Source organism: Caenorhabditis elegans, chromosome IV (genome assembly GCF_000002985.6).
Source record: "Caenorhabditis elegans chromosome IV".
Classification (NCBI taxonomy): Eukaryota; Metazoa; Nematoda; class Chromadorea; order Rhabditida; family Rhabditidae; genus Caenorhabditis; species Caenorhabditis elegans.
This window is the reverse complement of record NC_003282.8, coordinates 5,771,332-5,787,298: the sequence shown is the minus strand read 5'-3', so window position 1 is coordinate 5,787,298 and position 15,967 is coordinate 5,771,332. Positions and strand designations below refer to the sequence as shown.

General features: G+C 34.7%; 26 non-coding genes across 26 annotated transcripts; 9 read left to right on the top strand and 17 right to left on the bottom strand.

Moving 5' to 3' along the window:
- Window positions 1-20: 20 nt before the first annotated feature.
- On the bottom strand, window positions 21-41 carry 21ur-11235. Its single transcript, NR_054615.1, has one exon.
- Window positions 42-181: 140 nt separating this feature from the next.
- On the bottom strand, window positions 182-202 carry 21ur-79. The gene has a single exon (NR_054614.1).
- Window positions 203-2,290: 2,088 nt separating this feature from the next.
- 21ur-3108 lies at window positions 2,291-2,311 on the bottom strand. The gene has a single exon (NR_054613.1).
- Window positions 2,312-3,695: 1,384 nt separating this feature from the next.
- Window positions 3,696-3,716, top strand: 21ur-7660. Its single transcript, NR_054612.1, has one exon.
- A 504-nt stretch (window positions 3,717-4,220) lies between these two features.
- 21ur-10650 lies at window positions 4,221-4,241 on the bottom strand. Its single transcript, NR_054611.1, has one exon.
- Window positions 4,227-4,247, bottom strand: 21ur-6130. The gene has a single exon (NR_054610.1).
- Window positions 4,248-5,896: 1,649 nt separating this feature from the next.
- 21ur-5736 lies at window positions 5,897-5,917 on the top strand. Its single transcript, NR_054609.1, has one exon.
- Window positions 5,918-6,333: 416 nt separating this feature from the next.
- 21ur-7228 lies at window positions 6,334-6,354 on the top strand. The gene has a single exon (NR_054608.1).
- Window positions 6,355-7,481: 1,127 nt separating this feature from the next.
- On the top strand, window positions 7,482-7,502 carry 21ur-9730. Its single transcript, NR_054607.1, has one exon.
- A 205-nt stretch (window positions 7,503-7,707) lies between these two features.
- Window positions 7,708-7,728, bottom strand: 21ur-11474. The gene has a single exon (NR_054606.1).
- Window positions 7,729-7,991: 263 nt separating this feature from the next.
- Window positions 7,992-8,012, bottom strand: 21ur-7810. Its single transcript, NR_054605.1, has one exon.
- A 54-nt stretch (window positions 8,013-8,066) lies between these two features.
- 21ur-7318 lies at window positions 8,067-8,087 on the bottom strand. The gene has a single exon (NR_054604.1).
- A 260-nt stretch (window positions 8,088-8,347) lies between these two features.
- 21ur-206 lies at window positions 8,348-8,368 on the bottom strand. The gene has a single exon (NR_054603.1).
- A 589-nt stretch (window positions 8,369-8,957) lies between these two features.
- On the bottom strand, window positions 8,958-8,978 carry 21ur-6898. Its single transcript, NR_054602.1, has one exon.
- An 812-nt stretch (window positions 8,979-9,790) lies between these two features.
- On the bottom strand, window positions 9,791-9,811 carry 21ur-9159. The gene has a single exon (NR_054601.1).
- 21ur-6235 lies at window positions 9,794-9,814 on the bottom strand. Its single transcript, NR_054600.1, has one exon.
- Window positions 9,815-10,085: 271 nt separating this feature from the next.
- 21ur-10145 lies at window positions 10,086-10,106 on the top strand. Its single transcript, NR_054599.1, has one exon.
- 21ur-14584 lies at window positions 10,088-10,108 on the top strand. The gene has a single exon (NR_054598.1).
- 21ur-3411 lies at window positions 10,089-10,109 on the top strand. Its single transcript, NR_054597.1, has one exon.
- A 561-nt stretch (window positions 10,110-10,670) lies between these two features.
- 21ur-9008 lies at window positions 10,671-10,691 on the top strand. Its single transcript, NR_054596.1, has one exon.
- A 798-nt stretch (window positions 10,692-11,489) lies between these two features.
- On the bottom strand, window positions 11,490-11,510 carry 21ur-4327. Its single transcript, NR_054595.1, has one exon.
- 21ur-10807 lies at window positions 11,493-11,513 on the bottom strand. The gene has a single exon (NR_054594.1).
- Window positions 11,514-11,771: 258 nt separating this feature from the next.
- Window positions 11,772-11,792, bottom strand: 21ur-299. Its single transcript, NR_054593.1, has one exon.
- A 101-nt stretch (window positions 11,793-11,893) lies between these two features.
- Window positions 11,894-11,914, bottom strand: 21ur-882. The gene has a single exon (NR_054592.1).
- On the bottom strand, window positions 11,895-11,915 carry 21ur-14215. Its single transcript, NR_054591.1, has one exon.
- Window positions 11,916-15,886: 3,971 nt separating this feature from the next.
- Window positions 15,887-15,907, top strand: 21ur-5074. The gene has a single exon (NR_054590.1).
- The last annotated feature ends 60 nt before the right edge of the window (window positions 15,908-15,967 follow it).

Here is a 15,967-nt window from a genome sequence, read left to right as displayed (position 1 = left end):
AGCTTTAACCTTTTTGTGTTTATAGACATAAAAAGGATGTAGTATTGAACTCTTGTTCAACTTTATTGTAATAGATGATTTGAAACTGTAAGATAAATTGTTATTTCTGCGCCTAATAGTTTTTTAGTTTTTTGCCGAGTTTTCAAGTTTTTTGCTTTTAAAAGTATACATTTTTCTGTGGGATTCCGGCTCACACAATGCATTATTTTTTATTAACTCAATGCTTTTTAATGACTACTTGCAACCGCAAAAATATTTTTCTACCCTTTTCAACTAGAAACGTAACATTCTGATCCCAATTTCATTCATAATTTGTACTAATTTGATGGTTCAAAAATCGTTTTCCGCGTCTTTTGCATTCCATTAAACAGACACACTGTGTTCTCAAGTGGAACCGGAAATCTTTATCCATTTTCTGTCGATACCGTACACCTTTCTGTCTCCGTATTTTGTAGCACTTCCATAAAAACGCCCACGTGTGTTCAGATTGAAATAGATTTAAGCGCGGAGAAAAGGAGGAAAAAGGAAACATATGTTCTTATAAGAGGATTTATTGTGTTTTGGTGCTTTTGAGTGCATCAAATCTTTCGATTCACCGCTGCAGAAGGCGCGCGCGCGTACATATGTTTGAACTGAAGCAAAGAAAAGAAAGCGCAAACGGTTCAATTTCTCGCTGTGTCGACATTGAATTAAGTTTATTTGTTTATGTAGCCAATCCAACTATGTTTTGTGTTTTGAGTACACGTGGAATCTTTTGAAAACGGGCAAACTGCATAGTTACTGTAAAGCCTAGGTGAGCGTGATTGGACAAACTTCCGAAGCTATTTTGCTAACACCAATTGCTGAGGATAGATCACAGGAACTAATAATAGTGAATTCTGAAAAATACCAAAATTAAGCTTTATAATTTTCAATAACCTTAGTAATTTTAAGTATTTTTTCAAAAGTATTAGATGATCGATGTTCTTGTATAAAAAAAAGTTGGTAAAGCTTTATGAAATTTGCATTATTCCGGAACAGGCTTTAGTGATACTGTGGGGATACTGTAGACTAATATTAGAAATACTTAAAACCAATTATAAAACTGAATGGAAAGCTTAATATTTGTTGGAATCCGTCCAGGTTGAATGCAAAAAATTTCTCATAATTAAACACATCCTTATCATAAAGATACTACGTATGCCCACTTTCACTGAGCGGAGTATATCATTACTTCCAAGTCACGCTGGCACGCAGGCAAGCGCTGTTTTTGAATTTGAAACTTTATCTTAAAATTTTGCAGCCATGTTCAAACTTTCCCTATTTTTTCAAATATAGCTTTCTTTTAAAAACAGTAACTCTCCAATCATTTCAGTCAACTAACTTTCTGCAAACATAAAGCTACATTATACCCATCTCTTTTAGCACTTTTTATTCCCCGTTCATAGCTTCTTCCCTCTACTTTCACATCATTCTCGTGTCTACCGTAAAATGCGCAACAAAATTCGATAAAAAAGTTGCAAGAATGACCTATTGTGCAGAGAAGGACCGAGTGAGAACAAGACAAATATGCAGTAGTACAACAGCACACTCAAAACCTTTTTTTCATATTCTTTGTTGCGCGATAGAAAACCCCCTTATACCGTCTACAGTAATCCTTTGAGAAACAGTGGTTAGCATAATGTGAGAAGTAAATAGAATCGAAAAAAGGAAGGATGCTCTTTTATGTCCATTCATCCCGACACTTTATTGAATTCGAAACATGCGAAGCAAACGCCTACGCAAAAACAAACAGAGACCGTTCATAAATCACAATGAGAGAACGGTCACAAAATGAGACGCAGAGATTTTGAAGTGAAAATTCAAAGAGTTAGGCAGGGAAATGAGAAGTACAGTAACCTTATATTGTTTGTTTATTTCTCAAATAAGAACAAATGTTTGCAACAAAACATCGGCAAACCAAGAGACACAACACACTTATCGAACTTTGACCTTTGTTTTCTTTTCCCAGCTTTAGACGATCGAGAACTTTCGAGAGTTTCACGTGTAGCTAACTTATATGTTGAATTACTTTAGGCTCGAAAAAGTCTATGTGGCTTACTATCTGAGTTTGCTTACTTTTTTTTTCTTGAAGTAATATGTAAATTTAAAAAAATTATCTTTCACGAAGATTAATCAACTATAAAGTGATGTCAATATCAGGGGTGTGCGGCGAATCGTCAGTTTCGCCGATTGGTCACTGAGCGGCGAATTCGGTGAATATTCCCGAATTCGCCGTTTGCCAAATTTTTAAAAATTCGCCGAATTCGCCGTTCGCCGGTAGCCAAATTCACTGATTCGCCGCACACCCCTAGTGAATATGAAAAGTTGTTGAAACTGTAGAAAAAATTTTACAAAAGACAAAAGTTTGCGGCTAATTTTTTTGTTCAAATCTTCTTAAAACATCAATTTATTTTGCTAACAATAAGCGATTAATTGGCACATATTTTTTCAACAAATCGGCGCTTTTCATTTCTTATCGATTGTTTCTTTTTGATAGATTTCCAGTTTGAACTTACTAATAGGTTTCCAGTTTTCAACATTCAAAGTCTACTTGATGTTTAGTTTGTATAAAGATCTAAAAAGTAAATAACAGTCTAGGAAATATATCTGGAAAGAATGGAATTCGGTGGGGCCAAACTTACAAATCATGGCCAAATTAGTTTAATTTCAAAATTGGGCATAAAAAGTTGGGGTGAGTATCTGGATGCTCATTTTTCTGTGTTCCAATTTTGTTCGTTTTTACTGGGAAGGCTCTTGTGCCTGCCTCAGGCGTGCATGCCTCATTCATTTTTACAGTGTAAATTATTTCGGTGAAAACTATTTTTCACCAAATTATGCTTTAAAGTAGTTTTATTACGCTAACAGCAGATGATTATTCATAATTGAACCATTTTATGTATCCAATTCAGGTTGAACAATCTATATAAATTTTGGAAGTAAAGCACATAAGTTCTTCGAATTAAATATTATGAAAAATTGAAACAATTTTATTCAACTTTTCACTGATAAATTCAGAGTCTTAATTTTTATTAACCCTTGTTACGAATGTTCATATGATTTTTTTTATAATTAATTATAATTTCGAACTACTTCATCGGTTTTCCTATATATCCCTACGTCATACAATTTATGTCTTCACACAAAGTTCTCGACCATTTCTGAACTATTGAAAAGCGATTCCACTATGTTCGCGAGAAATATTCCGATTTCTGAACTCTTACGGTTACAAATAGACCTTATGTACTTATGTATCTCCATATTATTCTTTTCTTCTTCCTCTCGTTTTCAATTTGTTTGCTACCGTTCACATGCTTGCTCCTTCTCGCTGGGCGTTGAGTCTAAACTAAAGACACTTTGCAACGGTTTTCGGTCGAAATAGTTCTTTATAAATACGTTGCTTTTTTCGGTTTATTTTTTCACTTAGTCACTTTGACCTATCTTTTGCGAAAACGGAAGAAAGATCAAAGAGTGTCGGATGGCTATTTTTAGTTCTTTTTTTTTGAATCGGATGGTTTTTTTCTTCAAGTGGTTCTTAAAAATTTTGGCATGCTTTTTAAAACTCTAAGGCCCAGGAACACCTGAAATTATGAAAGTTGAATATCATACCTTTTGGAGAATTATGTTTTTTACTGTTTCTCGTCGCACTAATTACTCAACAGAAAAACTTATTTGATTCTGATGTGTAGCTTTTTATCCATTGTGCAATCTTTCTGACATAAGACACGGGAAACACCCTTTTTTCACAAAGTCACACGACCCTAATTCTATTATTCATTTTTCCTTCGGGATGTGCAAACCTGTGCAGATAACAATCAATTCAGCCGAAACAGCCGGTAACCAACTTTTAATCAATTCGGCTAATTTGCCGTGAGCCGAGAGCCTATTCAGGCAGATGTTAGTCGAATTAACCGGTTGGTTAATTAGGCTAAATCGGCGGTTATGACATGTTTTTGAAAAACGAAATTTTTGAATTTTCTATGATTTTTGTTATTCTTCACTAAAACCGCTCAATAACAGTAATAAGCAACCCAAAATTTTGAATTATCAAATAAAAAGTCAGCCAAGAGATCAGTTTTTTATTTAGCCGAATTAGTCGGAAACTTAGATACATTGCAGATTTAAACTTTTTAGTTGTCTACATTGTAGGATATTCAGACAGTTGAAATTAGTTCAGAAGAATTATTAGAATATCACTATTAGGTTCTGATCATCACTCGACAACAAAAGCAAGAATATAATAATCAAGTATATTTAGCATTTGTTAGAAACCGTAAATTTTGGCGACAATGTCAAAATTGTTTGCTTCTCTTGAATTTTTGAATGAATTTTAATTTGCAAGTTTATTTAAGACGTGTTGAAACCGCAATTTTTTTGTATCATATTTGCCGAAATGTTTTCTATAGTGAAAATAAAACATTTTTGTTTTTGTGTAGCTTACTCTTGTTTTACTTTAGTAATGAAAAAGATTCGAGTATGTGCATGTCAAAAAAGTATTATGTAAATCAACAATGAATTCAAAAATTTGCGGTAAAAACTAGAAAAGGCCCCCTCTGTCACTTTGATGTCACTGTTTGTTTCTTGGGTTTTTTGAGGAAACTTTTTTTCGGTTTTGTAAAATTAATTACCGTATTAATAAATAAATTAAACAATTATATGTCTAGTGACGTTTTTTTTTTAATCCTGTATTCCATAAAAATCCTCCGGATCAAAATTTCCCCGAATTCCTGTAGGCATTAGTCACTTGTATATCAGAAAAATAACTTTCGTGATAAAGTGAAAATTTTGTAAAATGTTGAGTTTTTTGGAACTTCCCTGACAAGGTGTTAACTCCGCGAACATGGTTTCTATGGATGCCCTGTACTTATTGAAAAAAAAACGGACCGTTTTCCAATTAGGATTTTTCCAATTAGGATACATCAATAAAATCAAAAACTTGAAATAAAACTAGAAATATATAAGATGGAAAAAAATCAGCCTACATATTATTCAAGTTTATTTAACACTTCCTAGACACCGCAAATATTTTTGTAATTGACAAACTTTTTTTAAAAAATGAATTTGAGCAGTTGGTTACAATTTGATTGATTTGAATTGTTTAAATATTAAAATGCTCTATTAAATTTGCCAATTCTTATTCCCCTAGTAGCAGCAATTTTTAATATCGAAGTGTTTTGACACCGTAGATTTTGGTTTCTTTGGCAAAATAGTTTCTTGACTTTTTTGAAGAACTTTTTATTAGTTTTTTTTATTTAAATTTCTCTAACAACTCGCGTTGGATTACAAATGTAAAAGGCGAAAAAATGAAAAATGCAAACTCTATTTGATCTTAATCATCATCAAAAATAATAGATCATCAGGTTCAAAAACGTGCAGCGTACTCTTAAATCCCCCGAATCAAATCTTTCTCATTCCATTTTTAATTTAATTCTTTGACCATCATCTATGTTTTATTACTCGCTCCCGATAGTTGACTCATTTTCTCTCTCTCTTTCTCTATTTTTTCTAACACTCTCTCATATTACAGGGACCTTTGTCTCTTTCCACATCAACATCAGATGATCATCATACCAAAAATATATTTGATCAGCTTTCTGTCTCTCAATGAGTTGAATGTACATTTTGTTCTCGATGTGATGGATAATATTTCAAATAAGGGGGAGGGATGGTTGCAGATGTCTGCATGTATATTCGTTTGTTCATTTCATTTATATATATCAAGTACAAAAACTGTATTAGAGAATTTTATTTCAGCACATTTTTAACTTTACAGTGCCATTGCTAGAGGGCAAAAACTTTGTTTTCTTATATTTTGCTCTAAAAATGTATTACTGTAGCAGCAAATGGTTATTAACAAGATGTTTTCACTAACAACTATTCGTTTAACAATTTTTTTAAAGAAAAAGTAAAACGTATGACTTGCTAGAATTAACTTGTGAAATTGAAGCGGTTTCATCTATTTTTGACTTATAAATTTTTTAAAAATGTTTCGTAGTTTTATCCAAGTAATTTCGACTTTAAAAGTTACAAATAATCTAAGTAAAGCTGCTTCAAAATTTTCAAGCATTACAAATTAAAAGTGGATGCTAAGTTATTTCTTTACTTTGAATTTTTCTTTACAGTCAGAAGATTAGTAATGTGTTCTTTCGACAAAAAAGTTTTCCACAAATTTTAAATTTTAAATAGTTAAAAATTATTTGTGTGCAGAGAATGTCATGCTTCAAACATGGAAAAATTCTCTAAATGCTTCACTCAAAAATAAATATGCTGTTTCAAGTTCATGTTTTGTTATGACCCTTTTTTATCATCATTCACTGAGCACTAAACTGTTTTTCTTTATTTACAAATTCAAATGCCTTCCATATTTGATAGCGACAAAGGTGTTTCCTACATCGGTCGCTTATTACCCATTATTGTATTTCTATTGATCTGAATGCTACGAAAACTAATTGATTTTCAGTACTTCCTGCTATCACTCCCTGCAAAACGTTCAATAGAAGTTTATAAAAACTGTTGCATGTATTAAATCGGTGTGAGACAATGAAATCAAAACACTACTACACTCTATCCAATTTTATTTCTATTAAAAAAATATAAATCTCCCGTTTGCAAAAGTGATCTCTAGAAACTAAGATGTCATATAAAAACTTGGTTATCTGTCAACACTGACATCATTATCTACAGACTGTTGTTATCTCCGATCAAAAAGTCATTTCTTTTCCATCTCTTCCCATTCATCAGCCATCAGCTTCTCCTCTAACCACTTCTGTAGTGTCTCTCTTTTGACTTTAGAGAAAGAGGGAGACACAACCTGGACCCTGTTTCCGGTGTATTCTTATTTTTTTTCCTTCCGTTTATGTCCACTGTGTTTGTATGTGTTTTGCTCAACATTCTTTAGATTTTGGTCGCTAAATATTAATACACGAGTTGTTTCGATGTCCTTTTGTCATTCCGAACTATGCTACCGTAACCTTTTCACACCTTTGGGGGGGGGACGATCTACAAAATACAATTTTCCGAACTGCATAGTTTATAGCGCCCAAATTGTCTAGGACTAACCTTAACTAGAATTTGTAAAAGCTGCTTGAGCTTTGTTTCTTTTTTTTCAAATGATAGGTTACGGTACGCTGGCGGAAAAAGTTTTGAAACAATTTCATGTTTTTGTTATATCTGGCTGGTTTCTATAAAATTGTTTTATAGTGATTACATAAGCTTTTGAGAATGAAAACTCTTTCTTTCAAAATTCAAAAACCGTTCTTTTAGTCTATGTTAGTATTGTGTCGCGAAAGTATTCTGACAATAGTATTACATCCTGATGTGGTAATAAAAAAAATAAAAAAAATAAATGCAACATTTTGATAAATTGTTTGAGCAATTCAAAACTTTAATGAAATAGTGGAAATTTTTTTTTGTAAGCTCCGTTTCAACTTTTTATTGAATTTTTGAACGTTTCCCTCCGTGGACATATTTACAATACAAATCGCTAGTTTGGAAACCTCGTGAGATTTACATTAAACCTCATATGTTCCAATTGCCTTGAATTTCTTACACTTCACCTACCGTAACCCATTGTCTCCGCCTTCATGATCAAACCTGAACGATCTGCAATTGATTTAATTGATCGTTAATTGATCAATTTTAAAATGTAAATAAACATCTAAACCTGAGAATTTCGTTTCGATTATCAAATAGATTTTTAGATAGAAATAACTAAAAATGCAAAACCTCCCCTCATATATCACCAATGTGAAAGAGTAGAAAACGTTTAAAAAATAAAAACGTTTAATAAAAAAACTGCAAGATTCAAAAAAAAAAAGGAAAATAAGTCGAATCGATGGCCGAGCTTTTTAAATTTAATCAGACATTGCTTTTCTGAAAAAGAGCGGAAGGAACCTAAATCAATATACACCAAAATTACCAAATTCACCAAGTACATTAGTTATTGCAACAACATTTTCTCGTTTCGAACATCAGCGCACTGTTTTTCAATTGGACCGCAAATTTAAATAAGTATTTCAAATAGACGCACAGTGAAACTGTTTGAATTGAATGTCGGAACTCGATATAAATTGTAGTTAATGAGGCAGTACCTCAAATATAGCCACCGTAAAACTGTAGAATTTTTTTAGGAAATGTTTTAGTGAAAAACCAAAGGAAACTCGATGGCCGAGTTTTTAGTTTCAAAATACTCAGTTTAAGCTATTTTTTTCTTGAATCGGTGCAGATTTATCTGTCAAAATTCACCGAAGTCAACACATTCAATAAAAATATAAAATCATCAAGTACGGTAGTTACTCGGAAGTTTGGAGTGAAAGATTTGCAAAATATTGACAAGAATAATTGGATAGCAATATAAGTAATGCGCAATTACCTTTAATATCAACACTTTGAAACTGAAATTTTATTTTATTTTATTTTTATTCTTTTTCTGTTGTTGTTTCTTGTGCCTAGAATTAATATTCAAGACAAATTTTAATTAAATTCCTTAAGTACTGTAGCCACGTAGCCACTGTAACAATATTTTTCAACCCATTTATTTCCTTATTTTGAATGACATAATTTCAGTTCACTATTTACCAGTTTGTCTGTGTCTCTTGTCATTTAATACTATTATAAACATCAGTTATTTACCCATTTTATACCATACATTGGAGTCAAGTGTGTGTTTTGGTAGGCGTGACGACAAATCATAAGATCATCACAAAAAATCAGTGATCGAACAATCTATCCCCCATCCAGGCACTTTGTTCTCAACTGTTCTCCGAACGTCATCGTAGTGTGCCTCGACCAGTTTTCCATCTACGTGACGTGTTATCTGTTGGAATGTCTGCGTCTCCTCAACTCACACACTCTCTCGTCGATTGTTTCATTGATCACTTGAAGCCTTTTGAGGAATGATTTTTATAAATCAAAATCAAATCGTCGAATTCTGTGCACGTGAATGTAACCGCCTATTTTCAGTAGAAATTTGGAAAAATAGGCAATAATACAGAGATCGAGAAACTGTCTAGACAAAAACTAGACAAAATTATAAAAATTCGAAAAACATGAAAATTTACTTTAATTCTATTTTTATCTTCTCATCTCCCGTTTTAAAACCGCCCGTGATAGAAAATGGGCGGAGACTGGAATTGAAGTTTGTGTACCGTCAATGGTCATTGTACGGGGACATGATCACAGGAATGGGGAGGTGGGGAAAAACAGAAAATGTTTTATAAAGTTTTATTACTTACATATAGTTTTCCATTTTCTGTCATTTTATTAATTTTTATCCAAAATTGGAAAGTTAACGTTTTGAAGCTGAATTTTATTTGGTTTTTTTGGACTTTATTATGTATATCTAAAGTTGTATTTTTTGAAACTCGAAAATTCTGATCGAGCTGCAATTTTAAGTTTTTGAAAGTCTTGAAAAAGGAAGACCGTTTTTTAGAGAGTTTCTAGCAACCTGGTTAATGAGAACAGCTTTTGCATCCTGCTAAAAAAATTTTTGAAACATTAATAAAATTTTCAAAGTAACCCCGCATAATCCGTTGAACTTACTCAGTGATCCGTTAAAATTAGTAGAGAATTAAGAAATTTTTTATAACAAATTGAATTGTTCAGGACCGCTTACAGATAGAAATTAGAAATTGAAAAAAAAAGTTTATGAATTCAATTTTGTCATTATTGCCGGTCATCGTCGTGTGCTTAATTACAAAGTATTTTATTCTACAAATAAGTGTGAAACATTAACAAGCATTTTCTAGCTCATTACACTGAAATTTTTGTAAATGTACTAGGCATAATTCAACGAATATTAATATTTTTATTGCTTGCGTTTTATCAAATAAAGATGAAACAGTGAAACGCTTTTAATATTTTTAGTTTACGGTTCTTTTTAAATATTGATGCCCTTTGAACAATTGTATAACTTATAAACTAAAAATTGAATATCTTAACCAATAATTATTATTTCTGAAAAGCGCATGTATCGTGCAGCCAATTTTTCAAGCCAAAATCATTGTGTGCAAGAAAAATTTCAACAGTTTCAAGATGTTCATTTAAATTTGGAAATTTTACCTGTCTAATATTACAAATGTGTAAACTGAAAAGAAGTTCTTGTATGTATTTTATAGTTAAAAAAACCGATTCGAAACCTTTTAAAAATTAAGATTCGGCTCAGAACTGTATTTAATTTTGATGTGCTTTTTTTCGTTCTGGAATAGAATTTGTGAGCAAGCAAGTGAATTCAAAACTCTCATATATTTTCCTTCAATACCTCAAAAATTTGCCATTGAGACTGTGAACCGTAAAAACATTTTAACTTTTAATGTAATTCTAGTCCCAAAATACATTGTACGGTTACGTTTACAATATTCTTGTGCGAGTCCTTTAGAGTTGACAAAATCCTCATTTAGTGCATAAACGCGAAATTAAAATTTTCACAGTTTCAAGGTGTTTATTTAAAAGTTGTTAATTCGTTGAGACTTTATAGTGTTCCAGTTCGCCGTGTTTATATTTTTTTATTGTCTTACAAGTAAAACTATTTTTTGATTATCTCAGAGAACTGCAAAACTATTAGGGGAAATATGGTGTTTCCCCATATGAAATAATTTAGAGAAAATCAACTGTACCGTAATTTTAGTATTATGTAATCATTATTTAAAAGTCATTGGAGAAATTTTTTTTAATCTGAAATGAACAAAATGCCTGTATCATTTCAATGAGTTCATAAACATTCCATAACAAGGGTGTCGCGATTTTCCGAAAAATCGAAAAGAAAATGTTCAGAAAAATAACCATAAAATATGATTTTTGATCTAATTTTTTATATTGATCAAAATTTGAAATTGTAATTTTTGAAAAATCGAAAGTTTTTTCGAATATCGAAAAATCGAAAAGTCTAAGAAACGAAAAACGGAAACATTTTCGATTTTCAAACATTTTTTCTCAAAACACTCATCTATTTTACTTCAGCACCTCTCACATTTCCAATTGAGACCATACGGTTCATCGTTGTAGTATTTACTGTTCTTGTTGTTAGGAACGGCGGGAAAAGGTCACTAGGTTCATAGCGAGATACAAAAAAAAGAAGAGGAATTGAACTCTCTTTTTCACACCTCTCAATGTTTCATTGGTGTCAATTTAGTAAGAATAGAATAAGAGAAAAAAGGCCGAAAAAAGAAGATCAAAAAGAAAAGAATCAAAATACCGTAATCCCACTCTAGAAGCTGGAGACTTAGAGATGGATGACAAACATGTTTTGTGTGAGCGGGTCTGGACACTGAACACTCAAAAAACAGTCAAACATGTCTTGAGATTCATTTAGTTCAAGTTTCAAAGCATTTTTGTATTAATTCAAAAATTCAAAAATATGCGTTTTACCTGAAACCAATATTCTGACACCTCGTGGATCTTGGCTCAATGTTGTCAATTGAACAAAATCCGGACGATGGAGGTCCGGAATCATCAGTACTTTGAGCCCAAACGTTATTGTTCATACAAGTCGTTTATTATTTTAATCACCAACTGTCGTTTCTTTAAAACTTTGTTGAAACTGTAAATTTTTTCTATCCTTTTTTTAAAATGATTACAGTATTGAAGTCAGGATTTTGTCTTGTCGTATTTTTTTCAAAAGTTTAGATGGCTGAAAATGGACTACCGTATATTTCCTAATAGTGCTGCATTCGAAAAGGGCCTGGAAATTAGTGATGCATGGAGCACTAATAGAAAATATACGGTATTTCTAATAATGCCTCGGAAAACTAAAAATTGAAATACAAACTTTTCTCGAATCGGATTAACTTATTTTTTCCGTTATTTTAAAAATTCGCTGAAACAGTTAATTTATTTTTAAAGATTCAGCGTTTAAAGATACGATTTCAATATTGTTGAATTGCAAAGTCTGTCTCCCGCAATGATAAACTGTAAAAAATGATGAAAATATCAATATACTGATACAGTTGATAATTTTTTTCCAACTAAATTTTTTCGTAAATTAATGCTACAAAAAATTATTTTTTTTTTGCTGAAACTAGATTATTTGGTTCAGAGCATCGATTTTCATCTGAAATTGAAACCTGATTTTTGATGCATAACAATTATATATTTTAATTCGATTTTTGTAGTGAAAATCCAGAAAATCAAAAATCATATTGTTTTGACTGCTCTTTCTGTACTAAGCCTCTTCGTGGCGAAAGGGATCAACAGATAACCACTTCAACAAACTCGATGATTTCGTCACATCGAGAGTGGCTAGGTTTGGAACCAAGTGCAAATTATCTGGCCAAGAAGTACACCGTCTCACGCAGGCCAGAGGTAGTGTCGAATACTCTCTGTCCGGGCGGCTCTAGATTGGCTTAGCAGGTCATTATAGAGTATCTAGAGACACAACTTTTGCTCTAAACAGCAACCCATCCTGCCTCAGTCCTCCGCATCCGGCCTCTGCAAAGGGAAAGACAGTTCCTGGAGCACGTCGGAAGAGGCGATCTAATCTCGGAGTCCAAACCATCTGTCAATCGGACTTGGAAATTAAGAAGCCGCGGGACAAAACAAGAAGAACTGACTATCGCGTGTGCACCTTCAACTGCAGGTCCTTGTCTTCGGATGATCGACTTGCTGAGCTGCTAGAAGAGACGAGACGAATCCAATTCGACGTCATCGGATTGTGTGAAACCAAACGAGCAGCCGAAGCACACTTGATACATCAGGACGGTACCGGCGTCTTCTTAGGCAAACGGAATGAAAGTTCTGTATCCGGAGGGGTCGGCTTCATAGTTCGAAGCACCCTCCTTCCCAAAATCGTAGAAGTACGATTTCTCAGTCACCGCATCGGCTTACTCACCTTCAAAGTGAGCCGAAAATTCAACTGCACGGTGATTCAAGTCTATGCTCCAACTGCGGACTCAGACCTTGAGGAAATCTGCGACTTCTACGACAGTGTTGAAGACGTCTTCAGAGAGTGCCGAAGCAAGTATAAACTTGTTATCGGCGACTTCAACGCTCGAATGGGATGCAGGCAAAACAACGAAAGGTACATTGGCCCCCATGCCATGGAACCAAGAAATGATACTGGAGAGCTTCTCGCAACATTTTGTGAAACCAACCGTCTGTGGCACACAAACTCTATGTTCAAAAAGCCTATGCACAAACGGTGGACTTTCGTCAGTCCCGACGGGAATCACAAACACGAAATTGTCCACATTCTGGCCAATGGAAAGTTTGTCACAGATACCACTGTACTCCCCTCTTTCACAAATGGTAGCGACCATAGGTTACTCCGCTGTAACCTCCACTTCAACAATTGCCTAGCAAAGTTGGAGCAGGTCAGACGGAGAAAACCTCCGAAAAGAGTGTTGGACCCGGCGATTGCTTATGCAATCTCAGCGACAGTCACGGTTCAGAGTGATCCTGATTTAGATATCGACTATGATAATCTGATTCAGTCACTAAAAGAACTCCAAGACCAAGCTATCGTTCGACCGGCCAACCACTCATCCAACAGACTTTCGGAGGAAACCCGAAAACTGCTGAACAAAAGACGTTTTATGGATAGAAATGATCCTCAATTCAAATCTATTTCAGACAAATGTCGTGAAGCAGTCCAGAAAGACCATGAAGCTTTTGCCAGTACTCGCCTTCTATCTGCTGCGAACCAGAAAAAGAGTTTGAAAAGAGTTGCTAGGGACATCAACGAATATAAGTCAGTTATCCCATGCCTCAAATCAACCTCTACTGGTGAAAGAATCACTTCCAGGGTGAAAATGGAGCAGGAGATTGAGAAGTTCTACACGGAGCTCTTCAAAAGCGCTGTGAGCAACTCTCAAACATCTTCAATACCCACCACGGCAACTCCACCGCCGTTTCTCCCGGAAGAAATTCGTTATGCTCTCCGTTCCTTCCCGAATGGTAAAGCTGCAGGCCAAGACAAAATCAGTGCAGATTTCTTGAAATCTTGCCAAGATAACGTCATGGACCTGATAACGGATCGATTCAACAGGTACCTCCACAGCAGAAATGTACCGAAACCCTGGAAAACCTCCAAAACCACTCTCATCTTCAAGAAAGGTGACCGTGAGAATTTGGAAAACTATAGGCCCATCTGCCTACTACCCGTACTCTACAAAGTATTCACTAAGTGTCTGCTGAATAGAATGCGAAGATCCCTTGATGAGGCTCAACCTGTCGAGCAGGCTGGATTCCGACGATCTTTCTCTACGATCGATCACATCCACTCGCTCCAAAGACTTCTTGAAGTCGGCAGGGAATACCAGATCCCACTGACACTTGTCTTCATAGATTTCAAGAAGGCATTTGACAGTGTTGAACACCAGGCAATCTGGAAAAGTCTCGACGAACAAGGTGCAGATGGAGCCTACACTGATCTACTGAAAGAGTGTTATAAAAATTGTACCACAAATTTTGCCCCATTCCACAGGCCAGTCACAGTACCAGTGACCAAAGGAGTTCGACAAGGAGACCCCATCTCTCCGAATCTCTTCTCCGCTTGCCTCGAACACGTTTTCCGAAAGCTTTCCTGGATTGAATTGAAAGGAGAAGCTGAGGATTACGATACGATCCCTGGAATGAGAGTGAATGGCAGAAATCTAACGAACCTTAGATTTGCTGACGATATTGTGCTCATCGCCAATCATCCGAATACTGCCAGCAAAATGCTCCAAGAACTCGTACAAAAATGCTCTGAAGTAGATCTCGAGATCAATACTGGGAAGACGAAAGTCTTGCGAAACCGATTCGCTGACCCCAGTAAAGTCTACTTCGGTAGCCCTTCCCCCACCACCCAGCTCGACGACGTCGACGAGTACATCTACCTCGGCCGTCAAATCAACGCTCACAACAACTTGATGCCGGAAATTCATCGAAGACGTCGAGCAGCATGGGCAGCGTTCAATGGAATCAAGAACACCACCGACTCCATCACCAACAAGAAGATTCGTGCGAATCTATCCGATTCAATCGTCCTTCCCGCTCTCACCTACGGTTCAGAAGCCTGGACATTCACCAAAGCTCTATCCGAACGAGTACGAATCACACATGCCTCCCTAGAAAGACGGCTTGTGGGAATCACACTCACTCAACAACGAGAACGAGATCTCCATCGAGAAGACATCCGAGTGATGTCTCAAGTAAGAGATCCGCTCAACTTCGTGAAAAAGAGGAAGCTAGGATGGGCTGGACATGTTGCGAGAAGAAAAAAAAACGGAGAAGTCATCACCCCCTGGTCCACTATAGCCAAGGACCGAAAAGAATGGCTTGCTGTGATCCGCAGGAATACCACGAATTCCTGAAGAACGGATCGTCTAAGTATCCTAAGTAAGTAGGTATCCTGTCCTCGTGCTTTTTTCGTAACATTGTTCTTTTCTTCCTTATTATTTTCGTTTCCAAAATTTTTCTATTTGCTCCCCGTTGAAATTGAACTGTTGAATTGATGTCTCACACTCATCACTCTTGATTTTTTGATCTACTCACATCACAGTATGCTGCTTCGGGTTTCTTATTTCTTTCTCACCATCATCCGAGTATCAACCTACATTCACTAGATATGATAAGCCTGCAAACTGGTCTTTTTGAAATAATATTTGAAAGTCAGAATAAGTGCTCCCATTAATATCGTTGTCATCTTCCAAATTTCCAATTTTTTTTCAAATTTTTGAGTATTTTGATCATAGGCCATTTTTTGTAAATTTGGCCAGTAGGACATATAGGAATTTTATTACTTCTTTTTTCAATTTTCTACTCTTTCATTTACCATATCTTCAATTTTTATTGCTTTTGAAGGTACTTTCTCCTATTTCCTGTCATACTTTCCGAATTAATTTTTGTTCAGTTTCAAAGTTTTTATTTTAAAAATTTACTTTTTCAGTAATATTCTCAATTTTGAAGCATTATTTCACAAGTTTTTCCAAACTAAATTCATAATCTGATTCATTCGTTTCTCTCCTCTTCAGAA